The 15,384-nt window shown below is 45.6% G+C and overlaps 1 protein-coding gene across 5 annotated transcripts in view; it reads right to left on the bottom strand.

Annotated features, from left to right (window-relative positions):
- Positions 1–5,147: 5,147 nt before the first annotated feature.
- Positions 5,148–15,384, bottom strand: part of SOBP (sine oculis binding protein homolog) — a 161,181-nt gene continuing 150,944 nt past the window's right edge. For 3 of the 5 annotated variants that reach the window (XR_002125803.1, XR_002125804.1, XM_019658997.1), the window contains one exon: positions 7,384–8,221. The gene's annotated coding sequence lies outside the window, so the exon portion shown is untranslated. Of the gene's footprint in view, positions 8,222–10,761; positions 10,918–15,384 lie in introns of those variants that run through there. The other 2 variants (XM_019658996.1, XR_002125805.1) reach the window with 2 other exon arrangements.

The following is a 15,384-nucleotide window of genomic DNA, read 5'->3' as shown; positions in this document are numbered from 1 at the left end:
ATTTCTGAAAAGTTACACCCGGAAAACGAAAACCCCGGGCTGGATTAGCATTTCACAAAGAACAGGGATAAAATGTGTAGCAGTTAGGCTAAAAAACTAAAAAAAAAAAAAAAAAAAGAAGAAAAAGAAAAAAAATAGTGAATTAAAGTTTCATGAAAACAAACTCTTTTTTAAAGGATCAATAAGTATAAACGTATCTTATTGCACTCCTGGCCTTTGGTCCTGAGTCCTAATCCAGCTACTGTATGTGAAGGAGATACTGTGAGCCAAATGGCAGAGACTGACAAGGGAGGTCTGGGTGTAAGCTGGGGGTTCAGGGGTTCTGGGCAGTGCGAAACAAAAAGGGCTTCTGTTGGGTGGTGGTGTTTTATAAAACTCTTCTTTTGACCTATAATTGTTTTCATTATTTTTATTTTGTGATAATCTTTCCCTTTTGTTTAAATAAACCTAGAAAGAAGAAAAAAGGTTACCCCACAGTCTAAAGGTTCTGGCTAAATTACTTTCAGATCCACCTACTTGTTCTTTACCGAGGTCAAAGGGCCTGCCTTCGAGACCTCACTCAATCACATGCCAGTCTTTCCTGAACAAATCTTTCTTCTCAAGTGTTTCCAATACCAGGAATTATCTTATATGGAACATTTAAATGGAATGTGATATTTGCGTGAGAAGTAGGGAAAGGGAAATGATTAGAGGTTTTTCTTGTTATCCCCCAACGCCAGTGCCTCCCAGCTGAGACTATGCTATTCCTCTGGTGCCCTTCCCAAACTGGCCTTGTCCACACAGCTGGGGAGGTGGTGGCCCCTCACCTGCTGCTCAAGCACCAGGGCTTCCCACCAGTCCCAACTGCAGCATCTCTGGAGGGAAGCCCAGAGCAGGAAATAGGAAACAGGGTTTCAAAGACACAGAGGGTGTGAAGTGAGAATCGAGGGTCTCAACTGATCCCGTTCCCACAGAGGATGAGAGGCACAGCAGCCAGGATCCATGCACTGAACAGCTCAGTCCTTGAACATGGGGTGAGCTCGGTGCACGTAGGAAATACAAAGATGGATTAGCCCTGGCCCTTGCTCCCAGGCTGTTAGAGGAAAGCAGAGATGAGTGGAAATAAGTGAAGAGCTAGGGAGTGAATCCCCTTGAGTATTCCTATTTGTTGGATTATGAGGCTGGCGGTGTTTGCAAAGAAGAGTTCTTATTGGGGACAGGAATTTGTTGGAGGTTAGGTAAAGAAGAGATGGGCAACTGACTTCATCTGTAACTCAAGAGATGGTAATCACGTTTGTCACTACCAGGGTTGATGCTCCAGTGACTCTCAAAGATGAGATGACATATGTGAAAGGGACTGGTGTAAAATTTGGCCACCATGAGGTACTTAATTAAATGCTTTTATTCATGAGCGCAGGCATCCATCCATCCACAAGAGGGAGGCAAAAATTGAGTGTGTTGGTTAAGCGTGGGCTCTTAGACCCCCACGTGCAGTTCCAGGCTCTGCCACTTGCTTAACCTCTATGTGCTCAGTTTCCTCATCTGTAAAATGGGAATAATAACAGTAATCACCTCACAGGGTGGTCGTGAGGCATAAATAAAATAATGCAACTGAATAGCATTTAGTACGCATTGGATAAAGGTCCATGAAAATGAGCAGTGGTGTACATTCCTTCTTGGAGGGGCTCACAGCCTGCTGGTTTGGCCCAACCTTGCATGTGAGGAATGGGTGAGGAAAGAGAGCATTATCCAGTCCCAGAGGTCTGGAAGCAGGCTGGAATGACTTCATCAGGCATGGGTCCCATTGGCTGACTTAGATTCAAACTGAGTTATGAGCTGAACTGACACTGGTATTTCTGCAGCTGTGGTGCCATCAAGAGCACTGCACGTGGGGGCAGAGGGTTCCAATCCTGGCTCTATTATTTATTAGCTGAGTGACCTGAACCGATCATTTAACCTTCCTGGACTGTATCTTCCTCATCCAGAAATGAGGATTGCACTGCCCCTCGCATGTGGTTTTGTGAGAACTGCCTGAGATAGTCTGAGTGACTGCCTCTGTTGTGGTGTCTGGCAGATGGAGGCTGTCAACATTTCTGTCCATTTGTTAGGTCGGCTAGTCGACCGGGGATCCAGTGGCCCAGCCCAAAAGTGACGCTGAGGCTTGGATTCGGCCTCCTGCATTCTGGGTAAAGTCATGCAGCCCATGCTGACCTCAAAGCTCCACCATCGCTCTTGACACCCCTTCACCCATCCGAACAAGTGCCATGGGAGAAAGTCCAGCTTGCAGCTCAAGAAGTTGGAACAACAGGAAATGGAAAACAGCCCCTGGCACACGTATCCCCTTTCTCCTAGCCCCGGGAAATTCAATATGCCGAAGGGCCTCTCTCTGCTCTTCCCTTCTTTTAGCGGCGGGCACCCCATATCCCATCTCGCTCAAACTTTACCTCCACATACATCAACGGCTGTATTTTTGGTGTTGTCAAAACCAGGTGTCAGGAGAAGTTAGCAGATTTTTTTGTACTTCCCAAACACAATATAAGGGTCAAAGATCTCTCAAGTAAATTACCTGAACCGAACCTACAGCCTGGAACACCCGGCCTCGTAGGCCCCGGTGAGGCAGTTCAGCCTCATGGCTGGAAGTGTGGATGCTGGAGCCCACTGCTGGGCTCTGCCTCTTACTATTTGTGGCACCTTGGACAGAAAGCCCCACATTTTCATGCTCAGTTTCTCTGGCTATGAAACAGGGATGATGATAAGATGAGCACCTCTCTCACAGGGCTGCGTGAGAATTAAATAAATGAATGTGTGCAAAACCTGTACATGAGGGGTTGACCGGTTAGCTCAGTTGGTTAGAGCGTGCTGCTGATAACACCAAGGTTGCTGGTTCTATCCCTGCATGGGCCACTGTAAGCTGTGCCCTCCTTAAAAGACTCAACTATGCCATTGTAGCATGAAAGCAATGTGCAACTAATGACCATGGCTATTCCCCAATAAAACAAAACAAAAACTTGTAGGTGGGGCTATGCACAGGGTAAGCACTGGATGGATGTGAAACATTTTCCGTATCTCAGAGGAGGCCCCTCCTTTTACTAAAAGAATTGTATACACTAGTGACAACTGTTCATACTACCCAGTCAAGAAGACAGAATAAGAGGCCCTTTCTGGGTATTGAAGACTAGCTTTCTATCTATAAATGTCCAAGGGTCAAGGAATTATCAAATCTATAAGGCTCTTCTGAGTAAAAAGTGTGATAGTTCTGTGACCTAGAATCACTGCCCAACACTGACACCCAAGAGCAGTGACTGGTCTCAGGCCCTTGTGTGGCTCTTTGCATTGAGAAGAAGCCCCAAGATGTGCTGACCAACTAGCTGAATCAGGCCAGGGCTTGCACCTCTGTCCCTTGAGCACCAGAACAAAATGAAACCCTGCAGTCTTCCTGTGTGTGCTGCACAGCTGCTCTGGTTTTCAGCGTGGACTGTCCTCTTCCATCCTTGAGTTTATGAGATACAAGTGTCTCAAAGTCAGCCAACATTTTCCATCCCAAGGGTGGAGAATAGCTCTTCAAGAATGCAGTGAGAGGGCCACACTGCCTACCTTCGAGGACCCCGATGACATGGGAAGAGCAGGGCAAGCAGTGGTCTCGTCCAGTTAGACAAGTGCCATGGGAGCCCATGGGAGAAGCATCAGTTGCACCTCAGGGAAATCAGGCTTAGCGTGGAAACTGAGCTTTGAAGGGAGTGGTTTATTAATTGTATTAAAAATAATAACAATGAGGGGGGCTTTCCACGCGCTGGGCCTAGGAGACACAAGACAAATAAGACAGGATCCCCATTCTCAGGAACTTTGCAGACTAGCAAAGGGCACGGACAGGTGAGCAGCTGGACAAGCAGAGTGTGATGTGCGCTAGGATAGAGGTGGGCGTGGAGGGGTGAGCTTCCCCAGCAGAGGAGGGAGGAAGTGGTGCTGGCAGGCTCCCTGGGAGAGCTTCACCTGAGCAGTTGACTGAGCCTTGAGGGGCTGCAGAAATTGCCCCGGGAAGGTGAGAGAAAGACAATCAAGGCAGAGCCAGTTCCATGTGTGGAGACATAGGAGGGGGAAAGAGAGCAGAGGAAGCAGGGAAGAGCTCCAAATCAGCATGGGTGGAGTGCAGGTGGGGCTGGCAGGCAGCGAGTGGGCCGAGAGATGGTCAGGCACCCGGTGGGAGGGCTTTGCTTGCCACACTGGCCCTTGGCTTTGCCTCTGTAGGCCCGTGGGGACCCCTGAAGAGTTGTAAGCAGGGTTTGACATGTGCCAGGCTGGGGCCCTATTGATGCTGGTCAAGGAAGCTAAGACTCTGGCCCCTGGGGTGGAGGAGGCACCAAGGAGGGGAGGACATTGGTGTGAGTCTTGAGTGCCTCTGCACCGGGGCCTCAGCCCTGGCCTTCGGCTGTACCATGTGGGCAGAAGGAGCTGGCACCTACAGGCCTGCTTGTGGCTCAAACTTCCCTTCCAGTGTCAAGGGAACACCTGCAGTGCAAAGGAGGACAGCTTTGATGAGCTGTGAATCCAGGCTCCAGATGGGCAATTCCATAAATCTTGGAAAACACCCAGAGAGAGCCCTGGTGAGAAGTGGTTCATCTTTTTCACAGCCTTATCCTCCCCATTACGTGTAAGCCACTGGGACAGGAGCCGTGAACTTTATTCTTTTCCAACATCTCAGTAGCACACATGGAGCCCTGTGTTCAGTGGGGGTTTGATAACCACCCAGGAAGACACTGCCTGACTCGTTTCTCAGAAAGTGGAGTGGACTCAGCACTTCCCCACCCCACTAAGGGTGGCAGGCAGGAGCCATTAACATTCAACCCTCTGGCTGCATTTAAAATGAGGGTCACTTTAGAACAAAACCGAGTCACTGCCACAAACATACAGGAAGTCAAAACGACTCTTCTTGAAGATGTCAACGGTTTTTGTCAGGATTGGCTGTATGGCCTCTGGCACCAAACCTGGGTTTGAATCCCATTCTGCAACTCACTGGATATGTGAGCTTGAGAAATTACTAAACTTGCTGAGCTTCTGGTTCTTCATATGTAATAAAGGAAAAACAATAGGACCTTCTTCATAGGGTCACTGTGAAGATTAAATGAGGCTAATAACATATGCTCAATACATGCTAGTAATGGTTTGCATTGTTATTTCTATTTCTCTTCATATACAGTTTTGTAGCCTAAGAGGATTGTGTGTTCAGGGAACACTAAGATTAAGAGAAGGAAGAGAAGGAGGAAAAGGTATACTGATGTCTAATGAGATGCCATGGAATCTTTTCATGTTGGAACAAAGGTACCTTTTGTTTCCACAAGGGTCAAAATGTTTGCTCGACAATCTTGGACTACAGACAAAAGCAAAATCAATATCCTGGATGATTGTCTGTATGGCCAAGTCCAGATGAACAAAGCTATCGGAAACTTTGCACCAGACAGCCACAGCTGGGTATCCCAGCCCCTGGCACGTCTTCAGCTGGGCCTGTGGTGTTCTGATGGTGTTGTTGTCATAAACACAACCCACATCAGCAAACTTCCAGATTCCCTCAGGTTCCACGACAGAAAGAAACCAGCTTTCCAGAATCCAATCCTAGGATGGTTCCTTAGAGGAAACTGCTGATAATGCCTAAGTTTTACATGCACATTTGTTTTTTGATGAGCTAAACCAAGTCAGTGTGGGACTCCGGACTGATCGGTTTACCTTTCTAGGCTTCGGTTTTTTCACATGTAGAATGAGAGGACGGGATGAGGTCTACATTGATTAGAACTAGGTACTAACATACTTTCCACCTTAGAAACTTTCTGGTGTTTATTCAGGTACCAAGGAAAAACCACACTGACCCCCCACCCCCCATTCACATAAAGCACCTCCCAGCTCACGAGGAGAGATGGCGTACTGATGGAAGTGGAACTACGGGGGAGTTTTGCATCCTGGATATAGCTCCTTGAGCTTTGGACCCGAAGACTTGGAGCCCATGAAGATCAATCAGGACTTGGAGAGTACGTGGGAAGGCACACCACAGGCCACAGGCCGAGGAACTCGCTCCACACGCACTGTGTGTGGACAGCAGCGGACCCTCCAATAGACCAGTGGACTCTCGTCTGCAGAGAAGTGTGACTCACAGCAGGGGGGGGGAAAGGCCATCATCACCCCTATGTCTCACCATCTTTTAAAACTTATTAGATTTATTATTTTTTAAATTTTCCCTGGGGAAAGAAATGAACACCTTCAGTGACAAGGAAAATAAAAACAATAGTCATAATAATAACAAAAGCAAAATAAGCACGTGTAAGTGCATTTTTTTTTTCTTAGAGATTTATTTTTGTTTGATGAATCTGACACCGGTCAGGGAGAGAGGAGAATGTTGGGAGCCCCGTAGGGAAATGAGCACCCAGGGGAGGGACCGCTGCTTCCTGCATGGATGGGGTCGGTGTTGGGGTTGGTTGGTTTAATTTGTTGCTGGAAGTTTTCCTTTTGTTCACTTTTATAAATCTCTCCCCGGGGTTGCGAGCTTCCCCTTCCCTCCCACCTCCCTTCCCCGCCCCCCCCAATTTCATTTTTAAAAAGCGAGCTCACTTGCTCGCCAGGTGTGTCCCCCAAGCTCTCACAGCTCTAATAAATAAGGAGCACCTGTAAAACAGTAGCTTGACTTGTTAAGTGACTCTGTACAAAGGAGAATATAGAAATACAGTATGTACACCTCACCACGGGCCCATGGTGCTTCCAGGCCAGCATGACACTGACCTGGTCTCGCCCACCCGCCCCCCACCCCTCCTGCTGCTGGCTTGGCAGCCTTGTAGGCGGGGGCACCTGGACCCCTCCAGAGGGAACAATTGCTTTATTTGAGTTAGTAAACAGATACACTGAATCACAAGGTGATTTGATTTTTTTTTTTTTTTTTAGTTTTCTTCTTTTTTTGGATTTTTTTCTAATTTTTTTCTCTTTTTTTTTTTTTCTTTTTTCTGTACTCATCAGAATGGGATACTCCACGACTGTCTCACCAACTCAGTGCCAGTACACATGCTCTAGAGGACTTCTGGACTCGCAGCTACAACTGTACAAGTGCACACAAGAAAATCTACCCTGTTATCCTCCACCCACTGATTGAGGATCGAATTGCACATTTCTCTTAACCATGACAGGAGAAAGCAAACAGTGAAACAGAATCATGGGTGATCTTTCTCACTTTCCCTCTTGTTTTCATTGGTTTGTCCATACCATTCTAATTATCATGAAAGGGCTCTGCGTATAGAGAGATTGCTTCACTGACTTCCTGGATCACCGAAAACCATCAGGGTTGAAATTTCATCCAAGTCTTTCGTGACGCCCAGCAAATATTCCCCCTCGGATTATTTTACACCTTGAGGGCATTTTGGTCTTCAGTTCAACACTCTTCCTCTGTTCCCAAATGGGGCGCTATTTAGGGGAATTTAAAGAGAAAGCTGAGAAGAATAAACATTTACCGAGTTCTCTTGGCATTCGGTCTCTGAAAAACCACAGTATAAACTATTCATGCTGCTTCTTACATCTGTCAAATCGAAAATTAAAAGCCATAAAAGTGTAACACTGAAAATATGGCATTAAAAAGGATAAAGGTGGCCTTTGTAAAAATAACAAGAAAAGTATATCAGCCAATAAAATATTCTAACTCTTCATTTAAAAGTGCATCCTGGGCAGGACAGAGATGAATCTGAAGTGTTGGGACTCCAGTGCGATCCCTCTCCGCCGTCAAAACGTGAACAGTATAGGTCCAAAACCGTACAATGCAAATCACAATTCTTAGTGTAGCAGCAAAACCACAGCAGTTTTTAAAAAGATTAAAAAAAGATTTTTGTTTTCAAATCCATATCCTCTTCCAGCCTCACCCTCTGAGCCTTGAAGATGGAGCGGGGAGAATACCTACATTGGTCCTTGTGGCTTGTTGGTGTTTTCATTTGTTTAAAACCAAGGGCGAAATCCCTAAGTTCCTCTGGGGAGAAGCAGAGATGGGGGCAGCAGGAAGGCTGAGCCTGCTGGCTGGGTCCAAGATGTGCTGGCTTCTCTGGGCTAGAGGCCACCAAGGGAGGGCGGCTTCCTCTGAGATGCTTAATGACAGGAAGCGGCTGTATTTGCTTGAGTTTTAGCCAGAGAGGGTGGTGAGCTGACCAGCTGGTGTCATTGGATGGCGTGACATGGTTTGCTCTGTGCCCTCTCTCCATGCAAGGTACCCTGTGAGTGAGTGTTCCTGGAAAAGAGGAGAAAAGGCCCGTCAGAATCCACTGGACCCAACCACGCCCTCCCCCCAAGCTGGGGAGAACCCAGGCATGAGTCAGAGCAGCACTCTTTCCAGTCAGGTCAGGCCTAAGGCAAGTCCCCAGAACTAAGGCAGCACAGTGTGATTTCGACGTGACTTTCATTCACGGTTCTGCTCAACGTCAGCCCTGCCAGCTTTGTGTGAGGAAGTGAAACTTGAGTCACTTTTTGGAATACCACAATGAGCATGGTGCACCACACCCTCACCCGAAGACCACAACAGCATCCTTTGCGACCCAGCCACTTTCACCCTCCATGTTACTGCAAGAACTGGCAGGAGGTCTTTTGAGTGGCCAATGTCATCCCAGGGCCAGGCAAGGTCACTATAGGACCCTGGAGCTCCAGACCTCACCCCCATACTCTATGCAAAGCCCTGGTGTTTGCTGCAAAGGAGGAACGCTGAGAGATTCACTTCTTAGCATGTGAAACATTACTGTGGACACACAGACTTCTCTTCACAGGTTTCCTATGGAGGCAACTGACCTGGAAGAAATGCCCCTTCTTGTGGGTCTTGCCCGACAAAGGTGAGCCATTCACATTTTTTCATATTCAAACCAAACAGCTCAGGACTGGAAGACAATGAAACAGTCAGGCCTTGAAATCCTGGGGCAGAGGGTCTGAACAGCATTGTTCACCAGGAAAGACAGTTTCTGGGGAATGCTCACCCCAACTTCCACCACAGACGTTAGGCTCTGTCTCATTGTCCCTACTGGCTTATTTCATTTGCTACCAGTCCCTTGGTTTGAAATATAACTTCCGAAGGACACTCAGACTCACTCCCAATAAGCAGCTACTTAGAAGCCTGTCAATCAAACTGTAAAGTCCCTGAGGCCGGGGCCATATCTATTTTCCTCACTTCTCTACACCCAGCCCCTAGTTCAGCTCCACACACATTTCCAATAAACGAGGTCAAGCAGCCCTCGTCCACCATGCCCCCAAAACAGTACCTGGTTTTCCTGCCCACAAATGGGGATGTCAGAAATGCACATGGGTAAAATTTGGCTCACATGAGGTGGTGACAGAGGACTCGTAAACATCTTTACAACTACTGAGATTATTCCTAGAACAATGAACAAATACTTCCAGAGAGGTGGTAGAATTTAGAAGTTGAAGGGACCCCAGAGATAATATACTACAATTTCCTCATTTTATAGATGAAGAGACGGAGGCCGCAAAGAGACCTGGAAACTCACTCAGGGTGTGAGTAGCATGAATGCAGCACAAGTGCGAGGAGGCCCAATGCCCATTGGGAGGACTAAGTACAAGCTTGTGCTTTGAACCCTGCTATCCAAATCCTGGTGTTAATGGTAATGATAATAACGATCAGCCAAAAACAAGGTTTGAAAATCTGAATGTGCATGACAGGAAATGCCTGAGTCCCCCAAATCACATTAAATCACCAGATCTGCGTGCATTTAATATGTATATTAAATCACCAAAGTGAAAATGCAAAACACCACAAATATGCAGTGGGGGTGGAATTACAAGGCCATGGAAACCCTTTTATTTTGCATGGTCAGATTTGGAAATGTGGATGTTTATCTCTGAATAAAGAATTCACTTTGATTTCTCCCTTTCTTTTCTTTCTTTCTTTCCTTCTTCTTTCTTCCTTTTTTCCCCTTCCTTCTTCCTTCCCTTCCTCCCTTCCTTCTTTCCTTTTTTGAGAATGAGACAACAGCAAGAAGGGATACAAAAACAAAAACAGCAAGAGCCAACATCAAATGAGAGGCTACAAAGGAAGCGTTGGGAAGAAGGCTCAAAAGTGACAAATAGATCCAAATACACAAATGTAGCTTCTTCTGGGGATGATTCTTTTTCATTTAGGAAGCACAGTCTGGAACTTGCTGTGGAGGAAGGGAAACCGTCCTCACCTCTGGGCTCGGGACCAAGAGTGACCAAATCTTGTACTCAGAGGGAGTCTGAATCCTTTCTTTAAAAAGGAAAGGGGGGAAAAAAAATGTTCACCACTTTCTTCCAGTGACTGGGAAACACCGCCATTTTGAATTACTTAAAAATGCTGCAACTGCTTTTTCAAGGATATAGGGGTTTTTTTCTTTAATGTAATCATGACCCCCCTGAAAAGAGGACTACTTCTCAAATAAGTTTCTTTATATTCAAATCACCTCTGGATGAGGGCCAAACATGGACAGCATTGGCCTACTTGGAGAAAATTTCAAGGCTTTCATAAGGGACTGGGAAAACAGGATTATAATGAGAGCCATTCTGGAACTTTAACTACAGCATTTGCCATCCCAAACGCTGTAATAATCATTATTATTCTCTGGTATCTATTATTGTCTGGTAAATAATATGTGTTTTCCCCCGAGTTCTAAAGGGTGCAGCTGCACCACACTCTATTTTCTGCAGCCCCACTCCTGCTGCTCCGAAAGCCTCCTCACACCGAGCTTATTTTAAGAGAACGGCAAAGGAGACAGTGTGGGCCATTTCCTTCCGTCTCACCACATACTTGCCGTGTCTGGGACCCCCACAAAGGCCAGAGGGTGGCAGTACAAGTCCCTTCCTGCTGATAACATTTGAGGAGAGGCTGGTACTGAAGTCATCCTCATTTGTTCTTCTAGCTCTGGTGGGTTCAGGGCAGCCGCTTTGTTGGTGACACAGGAATAGTCTCTGGAATCAAGGAAAATGAAGAACCAAGCTTGGGCTTCACCTTCCTGATAGTTATTGGTGTGCAAGGTATGAAACTCAAGGGTGGGCAGGAAGCAAGCTTGGAGTTTTAGGAAGTGATCATGGCAGGAAGTTCTGGAGCCTGAGCCAGTTCCTAGTTGGCCCTTGCCATACAGAGGGATCTTATGGAAAAATCTGTTCTCTCCAAATTTCTTGATCTGAGCAAAAGGGAAATTACTACAGTGAGACAGAGATGCAAGTTACAGTCTGGCATGACCTCTACCCTGCTGTGTGACCTGGAAACTATTCCTTAACCTCCCCAAGCCTTGATTCCTCCTCTGTGAAATGGGGGCCTGGGTGAGATTTTTCTATTATATCTTCCATCTCTCATATTCTGTGATTGACGGATGTTTGGACCAAAGCCACTATCAAGTATGGAGGATTATAAACTTGAGCAGCTGGATGTTAATCTGTTATCAGTGTGTCAGGAAGACTCTTAATTTCTGGACCCCGAAGTCCAAAGTTACAGAAAGATCTCCTCTATATTATCCCCGTCTCCCTTCCTCTGGTCACTACAACACATCTGGCAGAGATTTTTGGAGTATCTCTTAACGCAGGGGGTCTGGGGAATTGGCTGCATTTGTGCCTTACATTTGGGTTTTCCTCTGCATTGGGGGTTTGTCTGAAGGCAGGACAAGCCAGGGCCCTGTTACATGGAACAGCACTCACACACAGGCCATCCTGTGTATCATGTATGGTCCGTGTATGAAGAGCAGCTCCACAATGCACGGTTTCCAGCAGGCATGTATGGCCAGGTGCCCTCAGAATTCCAGGCCCTTTGGGTCAGAGGACTGAAGCGTTCTCCTCATGGCATCATAACTGCACATCAAGTGTGCTGACAGAGCCTCTGCCCACCTGACACTTTTCCTGGTCAGCAGGACAGCACTGCTGAGAACGTGATTGAGTTACTCATCCTCTTCTATGGCACACGAATTTTCAGAGAATTCTAGAGAACAAAATCGTGCCTGAGTACTAATAAATTACTTCCATGTTGACACTGTCAAAATATGACTAGTCTCATCTTTTTTTCTTTGGCCCAATAATTATGCTGGTTGCATTTAAAAGATTTCACAATTTCTAGGCAACTGCTCCCCAAAGTAAATGTGTATCCAGAGTAAAATATCTGTCTTAGTCTATGTCCCAGCATTTCCAAGCTAGTCCCTCCATGGTGCCAGAGTCCACCTCTCCCAGGAAACCTGCCTAGATCAAGCTAATCCATTTTCCAAACTTTTACTCTTCTTTCTTTCCTCAAATACCTTTGTAATTAGCATACTCATAATCTGGTAGTAGGCTTGTCCTGTCTCACCTGTTTAGAAACCGAGCTCCCTGTGTCTGTCATTCTTTATTCCCAGGAGTCAAAAACCCTGTGGCATCAACTCTATGATGTGCAAGAAATGCCTGTTGCCAAACCAGGCTTGCCGTTGTCCAATTACCCAGGCCCTACCAGTGACGCCACTCACTCAGGCACGTCGGCCCATCACTTATCACGGTTAAATACAGCCATTAAGTGCTGGCTTCAGCCACGCTGTTTATCTGGGACAATAACGAGTCCCTGAGGACTGGACTGCTCTCAGGTAGCCGCAGCTATTCTGGGACACTCACAAGGGTAGAGCCCCACAGTCAGTGAACAGAGCCACCTGCACCAGCTGATAAACCTGGACGCGATGCCAGATAGTGGGTCTCTGCACCAAACCCATCCCAGAAAGAGCCATGGCTTGGTGAGGTTCTGCCAAAAAAAATTGTTCTCTCTCTTCTTGTCCACCATTGCTTCATGAAGAGTTTTGAAGTGGCTTTTACCAAGATGGAAAGCATTCTCATTTATGAAGTGGATAGCATCTCTTTTCATGTAGTTCACTAACTGATGAAAGTCTTTAAAAAACATCCCTTCTCCTTCCAGTGTGATTGTTATGGGGAATAACCCATAGTGAGAAGGGTTTGGAGGCCAAAGTTTAACTTCAGCTTAAGCTCAGTGCCGGGCTTTGGTCTGAATCACAACTTCATCACCACTGTGCTGTTTATATCGTGGCTTTGACAAGCTAAGTCTCATGCATATTAAAAAAAAATAAATAAACCACAAGCCTTGATTCTTTTCTTATAATTTTCTTCTTTAGCAATATCTCTTATTTTACTCTTTAATCAATAAAAATCAGAACCATACAAGACCCCCTACTAGGATAACTCCATGTTTAATTCTTTGTTTTGCAAATTAAAATTTTGGTTTTCTTTACTTAGCTGGTTCAATGAGTTAAAGGGGCAGACTGGTCTGTTTATTCTTACAAGGAGTCACTGCTATTTCCTGCTGACCTGTAAAAGTTCCTGCAGGACGAAGCACCCTGAACCCCCTCTTGAGCACTCACAAAGTAAAGTATCTTCACCCTGGACAATAGTTCGATCCCCTTTACCTCAAATCCTTTCTGGAACCTGGGAGTTTATGCAAACCAAAAGACCCTGTCTCTGGCCCTTTTCTAAAAGCATGGAAGAGTTTATGATTAACAGTGTACATTCTACAAATGCATTGGAGCAGGTGGCTACATCCATTCACAAGAGAAAAATAAAGAAGAATTACATGACATAGCTAATGTTCTGCATGAAATTTTGAAGAAGAGCCTAGAGCCCTTTGCCCCTGGCTTTCAGAACTAAGCACTTCCTATAATGGTTTTGGAACGCTGCAGTGTTTTCAAAGAAAGGAGTCAAATTGTATTGAGCTACTTTAGATCAAATACTGCACTAGGCAGTTTTATATACTTATTTCACTTGAAAACAAATATATCTTAACTACTTATTTCTTATTTCACTTACATATTTATTTTATTGAAACAGCAATGTTACTGAAATATTCATTATTGTCCCCATTTTACAGATGAGCAAACTTTATCAGGAAGGTTAAGAAACTTATTTGCTCAAGGTCATCACTAGCAAGAGGAAAAACTGGTCTTATGACCCCAAAGTCCACGCTCCCCTCCAAGGGGTGCTGTCCCCTAATCCAGGTTTCATCTCTCCCCTTCCTTTCCCTGACAAGCAGGTTCACAACATCAGAGCCATAAGGGGCCTCAGGGACATACGTAGTCCAGCTTCCTTGCTTTGCAAACAAGAACTCTGAGAAGTTATTTGATAAGAAAAAAAATTATTGTGTTTTCTTCATTCAAGTCCCATCAATACACAAATGAGTTGATGCTGGTTCATGTGCCTTCCAAAAAATCCTGCTATGGACAAAAAAGTAGATGTTTATTGTGTTAAGGCTGTTTGTTATGTTGCTGTATGTATTATCTGAACACAGGCATTCTAAGTTTTTAAAAAAGAAGAAGAACCCAGAGGAAAAAAAGAAGCTTTTTGTGGCAAGCAGCTATGGTCAATGAATCCGTAATAGATTTGAAGATTTTAGGTGAGGTCTGGAAACGTGGTCTTTCTGGCACTTTTATTCTTTACAACCAGCCCATTAGCAAGGGGGTGGGGATAGGCCTCACACTCATGAAAACTTCACTATAAAAAAATAAGAGCAAGCATACTGATTCCCCATCCTACACCCAGCCCCAAACAGGCAAGGAGACAAAGAGTGTGGCTCATAATTGCCTTTCTGCAACCCTGCAACCCCTCAACCCCAGATGTTCGGGCACAACCTATTTTCTCTCTGAAATCAGCCGTCTGAGGAAGCGATACCATGGGTGGTAAAAACCTGACTCTGGTGGTTGGCACAGGGTGTGGTAACTCAAGCAGCTTCGGTTGTATCCCGTGTCTCACTGAGAGGAAAGGCAGATGAGGACTCAGGTTCTAATCCTGGCTGTGCCACTCTATGACCTTGAGCACTTGCTCTGTTTGTCCCAGTATCTACTTGTAAAAGGGGAACCAGACATCTAGGGAGAATTTCTGGAATGATTTTCCTAACCTCCAAAGTTGACAGCATGGAAATGTTGCATTACCTTCCATTACACTTCTGAGGGAACAAGTTCTGGGCTGCAGGAGTCACTACGACATCTTATTATAAGCACCTACTATGTGCCAGGTACTTCCTGGGCACTTAAAATTATTTACATTGGAGCCTGATAACTCTATGAAGGAAGGGCTATCATCTTCATTTCTTTGTGTATAAGACGTGGTTGTCCATGGACATTCTGGAGCCAAGCTGCCAGTCACATCCCAGCACTGCCCTTTATATCTAGGCACATCTCTGTGCCTCAGTTTTTTCATCTGTAAAATGGGTTTAATAATGGTATCCCCATAGGATTGTGTGGGCATGTAACACTTGGAACACTGCCTACATATTGAAAGTGTTAAAAAAATATTAGCTGTTACAATTATTAATGAGAAAATGCAGGCACAAAGAGGTTATAAAAGTTGTCCAAACTCTCTTAGTTGGTACGCAATGCAGCTGGTTTTCAGATCTCACTCCAGGCCTGGGCTCTCCTCCCAGGA

Source organism: Hipposideros armiger, unplaced genomic scaffold, assembly GCF_001890085.2.
Source record: "Hipposideros armiger isolate ML-2016 unplaced genomic scaffold, ASM189008v1 scaffold_292, whole genome shotgun sequence".
In the NCBI taxonomy this organism is placed as follows: Eukaryota; Metazoa; Chordata; class Mammalia; order Chiroptera; family Hipposideridae; genus Hipposideros; species Hipposideros armiger.
Note: the sequence above shows the minus strand (reverse complement) of the source record. Positions and strands in the feature narration are given on the sequence as shown.